At 42.4% G+C, this 14,894-nt stretch overlaps 1 pseudogene; it reads left to right on the forward strand.

The window, feature by feature from the left end:
- Positions 1-2,830: 2,830 nt before the first annotated feature.
- On the forward strand, positions 2,831-2,891 carry LOC126254819 (U6 spliceosomal RNA; annotated as a pseudogene).
- Positions 2,892-14,894: the final 12,003 nt, after the last annotated feature.

Genomic DNA, 14,894 nt, shown 5'->3' on the forward strand with positions numbered 1-14,894 from the left:
GATGAAGAAATTGATGAAATGTATGATGAGATAAAAGAAATTATTCAGGTAGTGAAGGGAGACGAAAATTTAATAGTCATGGGTGACTGGAATTCGAGAGTAGGAAAAGGGAGACAAGGAAACATAGTAGGTGAATACGGATTGGGGGAAGAAATGAAAGAGGAAGCCGTCTGGTAGAATTTTGCACAGAGTCATGAAAGAAGGTTGTATACATGGAAGAACCCTGGAGATACTAAAAGGTATCAGATATATTATATAATGGTTAGACAGAGATTTAGGAACCAGGTTTCAAATTTTAAAAAATTTCCAGGGGCAGATGTGGACTCTGACCACAACCTATTCGTTATGAACTGTAGATTAAAACTGAAGAAACTGCAAAAACGTGGGAATTTAAGGAGATGGGACCTGGATAAACTGAAAGAACCAGAGGTTGTACAGAGTTTCAGGGAGAGCATAAGGGAACAATTGACAGGAATGGGGGAAAGAAATACACTAGAAGAAGAATGGGTAGCTTTGAGGGATGAAATAGTGAAGGCAGCAGAGGATCAAATACGTAAAAAGGCGAGGGCTAGTAGAAACCCTTGGGTAACAGAAGAAATACTGAATTTAATTGATGAAAAGAGAAAATATAAAAATGCAGTAAATGAAGCAGGCAAAAAGGAATACAAACGTCTCAAAAATGAGATCGGCAGGAAGTGCAAAATGGCTAAGCAGGGACGGCTAGAGGACAAATGTAAGGATGTAGAGGCTTATCTCACTAGGGGTAAGGAAAATTAGAGAGACCTTTGGAGAAAAGAGAACCACTTGTATGAATATCAAGAGCTCAGATGGAAACCCAGTTCTAAGCAAAGAAGGGAAAGCAGAAAGGTGGAAGGAGTATATAGAGGGTCTATACAAGGGCGATGTACTTGAGGACAATTTTATGGAAATGGAAGAGTATGTAGATGAAGATGAAATGGGAGATACGATACTACGTGAAGAATTTGACAGAGCACTGAAAGACCTGAGTCGAAACAAGGCCCCGGGAGTAGACAACATTCCATTAGAACCACTGACAGCCTTGGGAGAGCCAGGCCTAACAAAACTCTACCATCTGGTGAGCAAGATATATGAGACCGGCGAAATACCCTCAGACTTCAAGAAACATATAATAATTCCAATCTCAAAGAAAGCGGGTGTTGACAGATGTGAAAATTACCTAACTATCAGTTTAATAAGTCACAGCTGCAAAATACTAACGCGAATTCTTTACAGACGAATGGAAAAACTGATAGAAGCCGACCTCGGGGAAGATCAGTTTGGATTCCGTAGAAATGTTGGAACACGTGAGGCAATACTGACCCTACGACTTATCTTAGAAGAAAGATTAAGGAAAGGCATACCTACGTTTCTAGCATTTGTAGACTTAGAGAAAGCTTTTGACAATGTTGACTGGAATACTCTCTTTTAAATTCTGAAGGTGGCAGGGCTAAAATACAGGGAGCGAAAGGCTATTTACAATTTGTACAGAAACCAGATGGCAGTTATAAGAGTCGAGGGACATGAAAGGGAAGCAGCGGTTTGGAAGGGAGTGAGACAGGGTTGTAGCCTATCCCCGATATTATTCAATCTGTATATTGAGCAAGCAGTAAAGGAAACAAAAGAAAAGCTCGTAGTAGGTATTAAAATCCATGGAGAAGAAATAAAAACTTTGAGGTTCACCTATGACATTGTAATTCTGTCAGAGACAGCAAAGGAAGAGCAGTTGAACGGAATGGACAGTGTCTTGAAAGCAGGGTATAAGATGAACATCAACAAAAGCAAACCGAGGATAATGGAATGTAGTCGAATTAAGTCGGGTGATGCTGTGGGAATTAGATCAGGAAATGAGACACTTAAAGTAGTAAAGGAGTTTTGCTATTTGGGGAGCAAAATAACTGATGATGGTCGAAGTAGAGAGGATATAAAATGTAGACTGGCAATGGCAAGGAAAACGTTTCTGAAGAAGAGAAATTTGTTAACTTCGAGAATAGATTTAAACGTCAGGAAGTCGTTTCTGAAAGTATTTGTATGGAGTGTAGCCATGTATAGAAGTGAAACGTGGACGATAAATAGTTTAGACAAGAAGAGAATAGAAGCTTTCGAAATGTGCTGCTACAGAAGAATGCTGAAGATTGGATGGGTAGGTCACATAGCTGATGAGGAGGTATTGAATAGAATTGGGGAGAAGAGGAGCTTTTGACACAACTTGACTAGAAGAAGGGACCGGTTAGTAGGACATGTTCTGAGACATCGAGGGATCACCAATTTAGTATTGGAGGGCAGCGTGGAGGGTAAAAATCGAAGAGTGAGACCAATAGATGAATACACTAAGCAGATTCAGAAGGATGTAGGTTGCAGTAGGTACTGGGAGATGAAGAAGATTGTACAGGATAGAGTAGCATGGAGAGCTGCACCAAACCAGTCTCAGGACTGAAGACCACAACAACAACAAGAAGTTACTTTAAATGAAACTTTAAGATATTCAAATGTATTAACAGCCATCAACGCTTTTGTTAATCAAGTTTTAGCTGCGTAGTTTTTATTTCAAAAATCGTGTACAGTCACCGGCCCTGCAGCGTTGTGCTCTGATTGTCGCGCTGTTCATGTGCAGTATGAAAATGGCTGAGGCTGTTTTCTGTTCCGTAGTGAAACACGCGCGTGGAACACGGTAAAAAGTTGCGAGAAACACGCTGTTCTTAATATTTTTCATAAATTTAAGGAGGTAATCGGCTTTGAAGTTTTCCGAGAGACTTTTGTAGACTGCAGCTGATAGACAAACCCCCATGAAACGTGTAGCGCAGTCGAAGCAGTACTGGCTTCGGCGGTACATATACTGAAATTGCAACGATACAGAGAAGATTAGCATAGCCGGCACGGTAACTCAGCGAGTTCGGTCAGAGGGTTAGCTGCCCTCTGTAATAAAATAACTGAGTTAATGGGTCAACGACGAACTGAAACGGGTGACTTGCGACGTCCGCCCCGAGCAGATACAACGAACGAAAACGAACAAAATGAGACTAAAAAAAAAAGCGTAATAGAATGTGAATGAAATGCGGTTATTCGTGCGCTAGATCAAATGTCGCCGGTATCTTTTTTTCCTCGTTCAATTTGAAATACCTACATCTCGTAATTATAAAACTTGCCATCATTTTTATGAATAATGCACGTCTTCTTGTTTCTAGTTACACATTGGACGCGAAATTCCTGTTTCCATTTCAAATGCAAATTCCCAATTATCGATGTTTTATAAAAGACTGTTCGTAAAAGTTGTTTAAATTAAGAAAACATAACAATTTAATTTTTAAGGCAAAAACGAAAAACCAAATCCTATATTTGGACCATGTCCATCGTTTTATATCACAGAGTATCTTAGAAACATGAAAACCAATCATTTTCACAGCATCGAGCACATCATAAAAATGCTGCATTTTTACTTTTGCTACTGTACAATAACAATATGAACCAAGCAGTACTGGTCTGGAGCCAAGCTGCGGGATTTGGCCCAAGAAGTAACAAGATTGTTAAGCTGACAGACGTACTGGAACTAACGCACGCAGCTTTTTCACACATCACTGCCGAACGCGTGGCGGGGTACGCTCGGCATAAAGGCGCCAGAAGGAAGAACTGCTGAACTGGTTGCTCGTGGACTCTGTTGTTCGTAGGCTCGTTATCATTGAGACTGCAGCTGGTATCACGTGGGAACTGCAGCTGGTCACGTCACTGCAGGCTAGCTGTACCAGCTAACCGGCCACTGCTGTCCAAGTTAAATGTGCCGGAAAAGCTGTTGTACCGTATTATCGCTAAGTGGATGTGCGCCTAACGCACAGCACAAAACGTACCCTTATTATCGTAACTGGACTCTTGACAGCTTGGCTGCAGTCCCACGTGAAACGGAAACCAATGAGGTTCCAGCAGACGTGGAAGAAAACATAGTGCAATTTTTACATCAGGTTTATTCTAATGATGAACGGATTATAATTAAGATCGCGAAAACAGTGTAGATTGACTACTGGCCACATCAACAAGGCTTTGCCTTCAATACCTAATGATGGCGACTGCTTCTGGAAAGGAAGATGGTAAAGCCTGCATTTCCGCCTTACGCGCTTTTTAATGCGAGCACTTCTCTTTTCGTTTTCCATTCTTGTTGGTCCCATACGGGCACGATATCGAAATCAAAATATTCTCGCTGCATAAACGTCCCATTTTTCACGTCTTTGTGGCGACGCTATGAAACGCTTTCTGTCTTCTTCCCCGCATTCTATCGGCGAGCCATAAATCAGCCAGGACACGCGTGCCCTTAGGAGAGCTGTAATCGAGGCGTCTGCTGCAGGGCCTATTCCGTAACGCTGCTCCGAGCAGTCGAACGCCTCCAGACAGAAAGGCAATCCATCTTTGGCTTCTGCTGTATAGCCTACTGTGCGATACGATGCGATATGGGTGGCGGGAGCCGCCGGGGAGACTCTCTGGGCCATAAATTTAGGAATGGCACGCGGCCCGCAACAGAAACGCCGCAGGCAATTGTTTCGTAGCGGCGAGGGAGCTATTAGGGCCAGTGCGTGGGCAGATGTTGAGCCGCGGTGTCGGACAGCTGTTCTGTCTCTGCTGTCCAGCTTTTAGCCGAAAGTCTCTGTAAACACGGCTTCAAATGTAGCCGCAGTCGGCGCACCCAATCCCGTAATTATGAGCAAGAGGACACTCAGTTAAACTTCTTGGATGCATTTCCGTAGCCACTTGGACATCATTAAAAACTATTGAACACTTCCAACGCCCCTCTTGGTGATCCACCGAATGTAACTGTATCTTGACTCACCCTACGTCCCATGAACACCAACAAGTAGAAGTTGTATACAACAACAATTCCTATACGACCATTCGTATCAAGCAAATATGTTTGACAGAGTGTACAAATAAGCGATGAACATTTCTGTTAAGGTCACTTGCTAGTAAATCTGCTTCAAAAATTCGAATTTTTTTCCGTCTTAAATCAATATCTAGAGTTTTTTCAACAAACAGGTAGTTAAATGAATCGATTTGGACATCTGGAACAGCTTTAAAAACAAATTTAAATATATGTCGCTATGCAGCAGCGACCGTGTTTGCGCTGCGGTCGTATGTCAAATTGCGTCATTATTATTTTGCCAATTCGAAGAGATACACTGCGTAATAGTTTTTTTTGAGTTGGCAGCCCTGTTAGCACACACGCTTTCCGATGCTCCTTTGTTTTTCTTCGTATATCTATGGTTTTCGGGAGTTGTTTGAGTTCAAACTTCTGTACGTTGTTGAGCTGTTGGTGCTGTGTCATTCTCTGAAGTAGTTATGCATCCTACAACGGGAAAACGTAAGTTTTATGTTAATCGGTTTAATTCGTTGGAAAATAGAGACTGTGTAATTACATCCACAAAACAACTGGATGTTATGCCGACTCCACCAAGTGCCTCAAGCCATAAGCTAAAATATTTGGGTGCCCAGAGTAACATTTCTATAAAATATGATCAAAACACTATAACGGAATGTGTTTCCATAATTGCTGAATTTAGTGTCTTATGTTCGCTTCTAAAGAATGCTGCTGTGTGTGCGTTTTGTGGAAAAGGTGTTATTAAAATCGTAGAAGATTTTGAAGACTGGAAAGGTGTGGCTAGTAAGTTAAAAGTGTTTTGTGATTTCTGTGGGGTAACTAAAGCTGGGTATTCTTCTGGATTATACAAAGTAAGAGTTTATAACACAAATTTCAGATTTTCATATGAAATGAGGTGTATTGGGAAGGGTAGAAAGACAGCTCAAATATTTTGTGCTATCAGGAATTTGCCCCCACCTACAAGATTTGAGAAGTACACACAGTTATTTCTTGAAAGTTTTGGTCAAATGAGTGCTGTGTCAATGAAGAAAGCAGTAGAAGAAACTGTGTTATGCAATGAAGGTGACACTGATATAGCCGCAGCCTTTGACTGGACACGGAAGAAGCGTGGTCACGTATCAATGAATGGTGTTGTCACCGCAACATCCCTAGAAAATGGAAAGGTGATTGACACAGAATGTATGAAAAAGTACTGTCATGGTTGCAAAGGAAATGACCAGGATCATCTTTGTGTTCAGAATTTTTCTGGGTACAGTGGTGGAATGGGATCAGAGGGAGTTCTCAGAATATTTCAAGGGTCAGAAGAGAATTATGGTGTACGGTATGTGACGTACCTTGGAGATGGAGATTCCAATTGGTTTGCAAATGTGTTGGAAAATATGCCTTTTGGAAGAACTGTAAAAATTGAAAAGTTAGAGTGTGTTGGTCATGTCCAAAACAGGATGGGCACACGTTTACGTAAGCTAATAAAAGATATGAAGGGGAACAAGCTCAGTAATGCAAACCAAATGGTGGTTGGTGTTGTCTTACTAAGGAAGAGGTGGACAAACTGCAGCTGTATTATAGTTTAGCCATAAGAAGGAATCGAGACAATACTGAGACCATGAAGAAAGCAGTACGGGCTACCTTTTTCCATAAAGCTACTACGGATGACCATCCACAGCATGCCCTCTGCGACAGTGGTGTAGACACATGATGTGGATACAAAAAAGTAATAGCAAATGGTGAGACTTATGCATACCATCACTCCCGTCCATTTGAGGTGTTGGAAGCAACTAAGCCCCTACTCAGGGACTTCAGTGAGACTGAACTATTGTCACGATGCTTACATCGAAAAATACAATATGTTAATGAATGTTCCAACCATGTGATATGGGTATGCCTGCCTAAAACTGTGTTGTTGGTTTTAACACCATGAGATTAGGTGTATTATATGTAACTATTTGCGTTAATGATGGGGCATTTAGCAGATATGATGTTTTAGAGTTGTTGGGACTAGGTTTCAATATGAGAAAGGCACTGATGGCAATTGATTCCTTGAGAGTCGTCGAAGGTAAAAAATGGGTTCTTGAGGCAACTAAAGAGGCCAGAATAGCAAAGAGGAGCAGGAAGAGGAAGAGAGAGATGAGGAACACACAGACCAAGAATATTATGCAACTGGAGGGTTTTAAGAACAACAGAGGTGAGTAACAGACGAAATGTACCTTTAAATTGAATTTCCCAAGAATGAAATTTTCTGATATGTTTATTTGATGCAAGAAAGACTATTTGGGTTAGTGGTCTTTCAGGCTACCATTTAGAGAAAAGTAGTCTACAGACACCAGCTTACTATCACCAGGAGGAAAAATATACCCTTATTAATAATAAAAAAGTTACCTTAATTTTTATTGTCTAATTTATGTATTTATGCTATAAAAACCATTGATTGAAATCGTTTGATTGTAGCCTACTTTTTAGATAACAATGTCATAAATGTGTGCACAAAGTTTTAAGCATCTAAGAAAAGTAGTTAATAAGTCTATATACTTCAAACCTTAATAATTTACGTAAAAGAATTTGCCACTTCTGCTTTATACACAAAGTAAATAAATGTCTCTTTTCAGCAACCAAAGTTCTGAATCAAGTTATAACATCAACCAAGTTCTGTCTCTACCGCCTAAGGTAACATTACGGGTACTGGAATCTACTTTACTATTAACAAAGTAAAAAAAAAAAAAAATGTGAATAGAGTGACGATGTCACAAGCTGAAGCATGATTCACGCCTTACGACGACGAAGAGTCATCTTGTTTTGTTTCTTTGTATATGAAGTGACATTCTTGTACTAGAGACTGTCCAACTGCCTCGATCGATTCATTAACAGCCAAAATGAAACTTATTTCATTCCAATTTATTGGCATTTGACGTACGTACTGTACAGCCAGCGTCTTATTGCAGAGGTACTACATATGACAATTTAAAAATGGAGAAGGACATATACCTTACTAGAATGGTATTACGTAGACTACTTGAAAAACTGTTTTAGGACGTTCATATCACATAACGCAAGGTAATAGATTGTACTAACTTATCATGCTAAGTGGGAACCAAAGTAATTTATCAAATAGAGGGTTCAATGTAGAGACTGTAAAGTTTGATATCGAAGCTGACGAGCACATAGCACTAATCCTACATAAATGTAGTCCACATATCCCTGATCCTGACCTTCGTGAAATAAATTTATGGGAAATCATAGTACCTCTAAAATATTATTGACATTTCCTTTTATAATTTATTGCAGTAAATGAGTCGCCTACAGAAAGAACTAATTGTAGATAGAAATGTACATACATAAGAAACAATAGTGGACCTGGGATTTATTGTTGTGCAACCACCATCGGTAGTATCTGTTCAGTCAGAAAAAAGGATCCTGTCTAGGTCTGTTGAATTACTTCTCTCTTACTTATGTCAGGTGGGGGATTTGTTAGATACACTAATAATTCAATCAAACCTGATTTATTCATACAATACGCAGTCAAGCGCCTTTGATAGGTAAAAAACACCAAATGGTGCTATGTTGATGTTAAATATCGGAAAAATATGCTGAATGAACTACAAGTGACTTGAACATCAGTTATGCGCTTTGGATATGCAATCTGTGTTTCACTTAGTATGTTAATATTACCAATTTAAGATACCATTACAGAGCATTTTCACGAAAAAAAAACACCAAACAGTGTTTCCTCACAGCTCCCCATATCGCCTGTCCCATAAAGAGTTAAGTCATTGTATATAATGCGATAACCTTTTCTTTTTCTATCTGATTCTTTTCACCTTAGGTACTACCGATTCTCTGATGTTGCTCTCTCTGCTGTAAACACAAGCGTACAAATTACGTGTGCGTGTTATTTTGTTACGTGCTAAACGTGCCTTGGAAACACGAATGCTAAAGTTTCCCAGAAAACAGGGGGGATAAAGAATGGCCTGTGCAGTAAAACCGGCGAAGTTTTTAATACTGCAAGACTTTGCCTGCTACTTGGTCTGGTATTAACAGAGTCGCGGCATTAAGCAAGTCGCCCTTTACAACGCAGCGGTATTGTCGGCTCACGGAAACGAGTAATCTTTCCGTTCGTCGCCTTACGCGGAAAGCTTGCCGGGACAGAGATGTGGGTTGCACGCATGTTAGTGCTGATTGCAAGGCCTACGGTAATTACAAGCGTGCATTTCGTTACGGTAGGAATTTACAACTTAAGTTGCTCACAGGATTGAAGTAAAGTTCTCTTTAGGATTTCGCAAAATTTTATAACTGAAACAAACTGTGCAATGTTCTCAGCATGTTCCAAAAAGTCGTTATGCAACAGAAGAGAGGTAATTTCTCTGTAATGCAAGAAGAATTTAATTTTATCCTCGCACATAACCGAAGCCTTATGGAGCGAAACTGGATACTTTCCTTTTTTCTCTATTATTTTGAGTGTTTACACAGTTTTGCGACTGATTTCACAGCCCTGTTGTAACCTCTAGAAACTAATTATCCAGACATCTTGTATGGGATTAAAATCGGGTGGTTTAGCGGTTCAGTCGGGGTGCAAATGGGAACTTGAGTATTCGTCAAACCAGGAACATATGTGTGCAGCCTTGTGGACACACGTGCCTTGGAAGGAAGTGTCTGCAGCACACTCTTCATCAAGATATAGAAGATGGGGCAATGGTTTTCACTAAGAATACCGAAATAAACAACCTTAATCATAATTTATAAACGCATATTCTTGCAGCGATATGAATTTAAGAAAATATTTTCAGGCTTCCAGCCGCATCAGCTGGTTAAAATCCCATGAACTTTCGACCGAGCTCTCCTCGGCCTTTGTCAAGTGTTAAATGGCTGCCGTATCGCCGTGGCCTTGCCGTTATATATCCGCGCTGCTGGCTGAGACGTCACTGGTACCCTCTTCTCACTTTGGAAATATTTTCATCCTGTGTCCGTCGCGCCCCCTTTAACCTCGCGATGTCTGGATCCCACACTGTTCTGAGCTTCAAACCACCACCCTTTACGGTGTTTTCTGATAATTTTATTTCTGTTGCTTCTTTTATAACGCAATCCCAAATCCCTTCGCTCTTATAATGACAGATGTTTCATCAAATAGAATTCGGTGTTCTAAAAAAGCGTGTTCTACTGTGGCTGATTTTCAAAATAGCATAGGCGTAACCACTTCTCGTATTCCGTCCGGTCAAAGAGTACACACTGTCGATTAACGTCGAATGGAACACGAGAGGTGTTTAATCCTATGGTGTCCTGAGAAACACGCTTTAGAAAATCGACACCGAATTCTGTTGGACGAAACATCTGTCACTATGAGGACGGAATTTTGGGATCGCATTAAAAGAAGCTATAGAAATAAAAATATCCGAAAACGGTGTCAACAAGGACAGCGGTTTGCAGCTCAGCACAGCCTGAGACACGTCCATAGCGAGGTTGAAGCAGGAACAACGGACACTGAACGAGAAAACATTGTTATATTTGGCAAGGAAGAGAGCACTAGTGACGTCACAGCCAGCGGCGCTGCGATGTAATTGCAAGACCATGGCGACACGACAGTCATTTAACACTTGACAATGACCAAGGAGAGCTCAGTCGAAAGCTCGTGCGATTTTAACCACCTGTCGTGGCTGGAAGCGCAAGAAGATTTTATTAATTGTTTACAATGTTTATGCCAACCCAAATAACTGGCTCCAAGTCGTCATATAAAAGACACCCCAAAAACATCTTTGCTCGGAACTGCATGCTCCACACACTGCAGATTAATTAGGGTGTCGGTATACTGAATACCTTGCAGCTGGCCGCTGTGTCCCAGTGGTCCTAGGCGCCTCAGTCCCGAACCGCGCTGCTGCTACGGGCCCGCATCTCGTGGTCGTGCGGTAGCGTTCTCGCTTCCTACGCCCGGGTTCCCGGGTTCGATTCCCGGCGGGGTCAGGGATTTTCTCTGCCTCGTGATGGCTGGGTGTTGTGTGATGTCCTTAGGTTAGTTAGGTTTAAGTAGTTCTAAGCTCTAGGGGACTGATGACCATAGCTGTTAAGTCCCATAGTGCTCAGAGCCATTTGAACCATTTTTTTGCTGCTACGGTCACAGGTTCGAATCCTGCCTCGGGGATAGATGTGTGTGATGTCGTTAGGTTAGTTAGGTTAAGCAGTTATAAGTCTAGGGGACTAATGATCTCAGATGTTAAGTCCCATAGTGCTTAGAGCCATTTGAACGATTTAAACACCTGGCATCATTTGAAAGAAGGGCACATCAGAACTCGTCGAACCACACTACACGCCTCCAGACAAGTTTCTCTCCAGTTTACGTGTTTTTAGGTCCGCTGAAGACGTGCACTTATATGTGCCACTGTGAACATTGGCCTCTCACGAGGTATCTGACTCCAAATGTGCATTGTATTCATTTCCCTTCACAGAGTTCGTTCGGAAACTGGTTGAGACGTTCCTTCATTCACTGATAGCTGCAATTACTATCACATTTGAAAGCAATTGTCTTTGACAAGGCACGATACACACCACTGCTCCCTGTTGGTGAGGATATTTTTACGAAACTGTTGTAACACTGTGTTATATGGCTGTGAGTGGTACATTATTCCTTGCGTACACAGCGGACAATCCTCACTGATACACGAACAAATCGTGTAACATCATTTGCGGTGTGTTTGGGATCATTTACAAAGATATTCTGCCATTCCTTCATGCCTCTAATTTGACCCGCCTTACTGAGCTGTTCCTATACAACCGACTGGCACATACATACCACCTCACTGCTATCGGCTACAGTGGTTGGACAAAATTATGGGAAGACCATAAACACAACGTACTACCAAAGCTAATATCGTGTAGAAAACCGGTTTACATTCAAAACAGTTCCATTAGTCGAAGAATGTGGAAATACAGGTTGTGCATGGTTTTCAAGGGAGTCTTATACCATTGCTCCTGCAAAATAAGTGCAGCTAACGATAATGCAGGTGGATAGCGACCACATACCATTCTCTCCAAAATACACATACCAAAAAAATTATGGATAACCCCACTTCCCAGAACTCCTTAAGAGAGACGTTGACTGTGGATATTGTTTCACAGACACAGCCCCTTTGACTGTTCAGAGATGTCACTAAACCCGCCCAAAGATGTAAACAAGCATTCATTAGCAGCGCCTATTAGACGGAAGGAGTCCGACAGCCGATCAGTTCCAGTCATTACACCAGGAAGGAGGTACACGGCTCGTGTTGTATGTAGTTCAACCATGCCTAGACGTTCAATACCGCGGTTCGATCGCGTTCGCATTGTTACTTTCTGCCAGGAAGGGCTCTCAACAAGGGAAGTGTCCAGGCGTCTCGGAGTGAACCAAAGCGATATTGTTTGGACATGGAGGAGATAGATATGAACTGTCGATGACATGCCTCGCTCAGGCTGCCCAAGGGCTACTACTGCAGTGGATTACCGCTACCTACGGATTATGGCAACAACGCCACCCCGTTGAATAATGCTTTTCCTACAGTCACAGGACGTCGTGTTACGACTCAGACTGTGCGCAATAGGCTACATGATGCATAACTTCACTCCCGACGTCCATGGCGAGGTCCATCTTTGCGACCACGACGCCATGCAGCGCGCTACAGATGGGCCCAACAACATGCCGAATGCACCGCTCAGGATTGGCATCACGTTCTCTTCACCGATGAGTGTCGCATATGCCTTCAACCAGACAATCGTCGGACATGTATATGGAGGCAACCCGGTCAGGCTGAACGCCTTAGACACACTGTCCAGCGAGTGCAGCAAGTTGGAGGGTCCCTGCTGTTAGTGTCCAACGTACGCCGCTGGTGATCATGGAAAGCGCCGTAACGGCAGTACAATATGTGAATGCCATCCTCGGACCGATAGTGCAACCTTATCGGCAGCATATTGGCGAGGCATTCGTCTTCATGGACGACAATTCGCACCCCCATCGTGCACATCTTGTGTATGGCTTCCTTCAGTATAATGACATCGCTCGACTAGAGTGGCCAGCATGTTCTCCAGACATGGACATTATCGAACATGCCTGGGATAGACTGAAAAGGGCATTTATGGACGACGTGACCCACCAACCACTCTGAGGGATCTACGCTGAATCGCTGTTGAGGAGTGGGACAGTCTGGACCAACATTGCCTTGATGAACTTGTGGATAGTATACTACGACGATTAAATGAAACAACAAGTTTACTGTTACCAGTCACCGTTTTATTTATTTCCACGACGCGTTTCGAAGGTTTAAACCTCCATCATCGGGTGGATTTACATTAGTAAGTATTACATTTGTGTGTGTGTTGTGTTACGATTTTTGGAGGAACTTGTGGCACTTCCTAGTGGAGAAACGAGACGCTATTTCAGAATATGGTTTAGGATTACTTTTGACGAAAAATTAAACTGATATCTAATGGTAAGCATTAAATAAGTAAACTACAGTACCTTCAGTGATCACAGGTTCCTTTTGCTGTCGTAACACATCACATGTATACTGCCACATTTGTAAACAAATATGGCGTCTGGAATCAGTTGGCTGACTGGTAACATTAAACTTGTTGTTTCATTTAATGTCAGTAACAGTCACGGTAAAGCCTAACCTAAAAATGTTCGCATTTAAAAAAAAAATACTACGACGAATACAGGCATACATCAGTACAAGAGGACGTGCTACTGGGTATTAGAGGTACCGGTGTGTACAGCAATCTGGAGCTCCACCTCTGAAGGTCCCGCTGTATGGTGGTACAACATGCAATGTGTGGTTTTCACGAGCAATAAAAAGGGCGGAAATGATGTTTATGTTGATCTCTATTCCAATTTTCTGTACAGGTACCTGAACTCTCGGAACCGAGGTGATGCAAAAAATTTTTTTGATGTGTGTAAATCGAAGTGGCTCAGTGATATTGTGATCTGGTACTTAGGGGAGACGCTACAATTCATCCTCGTGCTCAGAAGACCAGACCTGGACGATACGAGCTCTGTATGAACGGGTATTATGTCGTCTTGAAACACAGAAAACCATTGAGGAACAAACGTTGTACGATGGGATGGAGCTGATCAGGCAAAATGGCCACAGAATCCTTGGCTGCAATGAGACCTTGCTGACTACCCGTGAGGCCCGTGGAATACCACGATATGGCTGCCAAAGTCGTCACCGAACCGCCACCATGTTTCACTCTTGGTAGGTAACTTTGGCCAGAAGTTGGACACAATGCGAAACAACACTCATTCGACCAAATGATTTTCTTCCACTGCTCCATTATCCATGTTTTATAGCTTCTGCGCCACGTTTTCCAGTTATGGGTACTTGGACTAATGGTGAGCGATGTTGCAATTCCAGCTCGGCTTGCAAATCCCGGCTCATGGAACCCAATTCGTGTTTTTTCGATGCTGACAAAGTTTGCGAGTGCCATCTACATCTGCACCTACATTTATACTCCGCAAGCCACCCAACGGTGTGTGGCGGAAGGCACTTTACGTGCCACTGTCATTACCTCCCTTTTCTGTTCCAGTCGCGTATGGTTCGCGGGAAGAACGACTGCCGGAAAGCCTCCGTGCGCGCTCGAATCTCTCTAATTTTACATTCGTGATCTCCTCGGGAGGTATAAGTAGGGGGAAGCAATATATTCGCTACCTCATCCAGAAACGCACCCTCTCGAAACCTGGCGAGCAAGCTACACCGCGATGCAAAGCGCCTCTCTTGCAGAGTCTGCCACTTGAGTTTGCTAAACATCTCCATAACGATATCACGGTTACCAAATAACCCTGAGACGAAACGCGACGCTCTTATTTGGATCTTCTCTATCTCCTCCGTCAACCCGATCTGGTACGGTTCCCACCCTGATGAGCAATACTCAAGTATAGGTCGAACGAGTGTTTTGTAAGCCACCTCCTTTGTTGATGGACTACATTTTCTAAGGACTCTCCCAATGAATCTGCAACTGGTACCCGCCTTACCAACAATTAATTTTATATGATCATTCCACTTCAAAT

The sequence above is a fragment of the Schistocerca nitens genome, chromosome 4 (genome assembly GCF_023898315.1).
Source record: "Schistocerca nitens isolate TAMUIC-IGC-003100 chromosome 4, iqSchNite1.1, whole genome shotgun sequence".
NCBI lineage: Eukaryota > Metazoa > Arthropoda > Insecta > Orthoptera > Acrididae > Schistocerca > Schistocerca nitens.